At 37.3% G+C, this 2,202-nt stretch overlaps 1 pseudogene; it reads left to right on the forward strand.

Moving 5' to 3' along the window:
* Nucleotides 1-385: 385 nt before the first annotated feature.
* LOC102491636 (vasculin pseudogene) lies at nt 386-2,199 on the forward strand (annotated as a pseudogene).
* The last annotated feature ends 3 nt before the right edge of the window (nt 2,200-2,202 follow it).

Raw genomic sequence — 2,202 nt, forward strand, 5'->3', positions numbered from 1 at the left:
CCAATCAGGCTAACTCTGGACCTTTCAACAGAAACAATGTAAACAAGGAAAGAATGGGAAGACATATTGAAAGTGTTAAGAGAGAAACAGTTTCAATCAAAATTATTATATCCAGTAAGATTATCCTTCATATGTGAAAAAAAAGTTTAAAATCTTCTCAGACAAACAAAACCTGATAGAATTTGCTAACATCAGACCAGCTCTTCAAGAAACTCTGAAGAGAGTTCTATTCCAGGAAAACTATGAATGAACAGCCAGAAATAAGGGAATGAAAGACAACCAAGACAATGGCCAACTTAAAGGTAAGGTCAAGTCTGGAAATATCAATAATAAAATTGAATTTTAATGGATTAAATTCTCCTGTCAAGAGACACAGACTGGCTGAATGGATAAAGACCCAGAAACTCTTGGCGGATCTGGTCGGTGCCATTTTGGGACTGAGACTGGTGGTGGGGGAGGAAAAAGTGGCAAAAGGGGATTATTCAAAGTACTGAAAACCTCCTCTCAGGATCGAGAGCAGCGGCACCCCCAGGCCAGGGGCACCTATGGTGGGGCAGAAGGTGATTGTGTTACACAGATAAAAAGATCATCATCTAGGTTTTGGGTAAAAGGCCCCAGATATTTCACGTGGCCATTTTGGAATTACAATGTTTTGGGGGGTATTTTCATCTCAGAAGTTTATTAAAATTGGCAAGAATCATCTCTGAAGTGAATCCATAGTAGTGAACGATTCAACAAGCTACTTAAAAAAGAGACCCAGGCTTCTCTTCAGTATTTTGGTTCAAACGGATTATATAACTGGTTAAAATATTTCAGTTGGTGGTATTTTTTTCGCCTCCCTTCACCCCTCCCCTATTGTTGGTATTCTTCAGCCAGCACTGTAAGATATGTTTAATTTGTGTACTGAGTAGTTTCAGCAGTTTCAAATTACTGTTTAAATATTGCTGAAGTTTCATGTAGTTTATTTTTACATTTATTAAAAGTTTTAGGAATTTTTGACCTCAGCTGTTTTCATGTCATAATGGGACAGCTTTTCTAAATGAAGACATTGAAAGAATACAGCATTTTTTTTTCTTTTGTCTTTTATTTATGTGGAAATTTAAGATGTTGCAGTTTCCCAGCAGCATGGTAGTATTGAGATAGCTGTGTGGGTCTCTCTATATGTTTAGGAATGATCTTCAGATGTGAACTTTTCTTTTTGTTTTTGCTTTTTGGCTTATAAATTGGATTATTTCATCTGGAGTGGATAAGTACAACAGTGACACGTTCATGAAATAATAAAGAAGACTTTGATCTTAAATCCCAGGAACTTGGCTAATTCTGGAGATAGTCATATGAAAACTTTAAAAAAGAAGTATGGGTAGCTGACTTGAAGTAACTCCATGTCAAATAGTCACAGGTCAAGTATCTTCAAAGAACTTGGATATTATTTCAGAGGATACAAAATAAGAAAACAAACCGGAAAACATAAAGATTACAGAGAAAAAACCAACACCTTCCTGTGCAGTCCTGTTGGAATTTGTAAGTATTATTAAATGTTCATTTGTAAACTGTAAGGAGAGTAAGTTTATCCTGTGTTATTCTTGGAAGTCTTTCAGTTTCTTGCAGTAATATTGCTTGGCTTCAGTTTCCTGGACAGTCTGAGAGCAAACAAAGTCATCACTGAATTTCGAGAAACATCCCGAAAACCTTCCATGGACAGAAAATCGTTACGATGTGAGTCGTCGCCAACACAACTCCTCAGGTGGCTTTGATTCTGGTATTGGACGTTCTAATGGAGGTAACTTTGGAAGGAAAGAAAAAAATGGATGGCGTACAGATGGAAGAAATGGTACTGAAAACATAAATCATCGAGGGGGATACCATGGTGGAAGTTCCCGTTCTCGTAACAGTATTTTCCATTCTGGGAAAAACCAAGGACTACATGAAAACAACATACCTGACAATGAAGCTGGGAGGAAAGAAGACAAGAGAGAACATAAAGAGTTTGAGGCTGAAGATTTTCCATCTTTAAATTCTGAATATGAGAGAGAACCAAATCAGAATAAATCATTAATTGCAGGTGTGTGGGGCCTACATGCCCAGACACACACATACCCAACCAAAAAAATCTCCCAAGCTCCTCTCTTAGAATATCCTCTGAATCCTAAATCTAGAGCCCCAAGGATGCTGGTCATTAAGAAAGGTAACACAAAAGACTTA

The sequence above is a fragment of the Tupaia chinensis genome, unplaced genomic scaffold (genome assembly GCF_000334495.1).
Source record: "Tupaia chinensis unplaced genomic scaffold, TupChi_1.0 Scaffold149666_1, whole genome shotgun sequence".
NCBI lineage: Eukaryota > Metazoa > Chordata > Mammalia > Scandentia > Tupaiidae > Tupaia > Tupaia belangeri.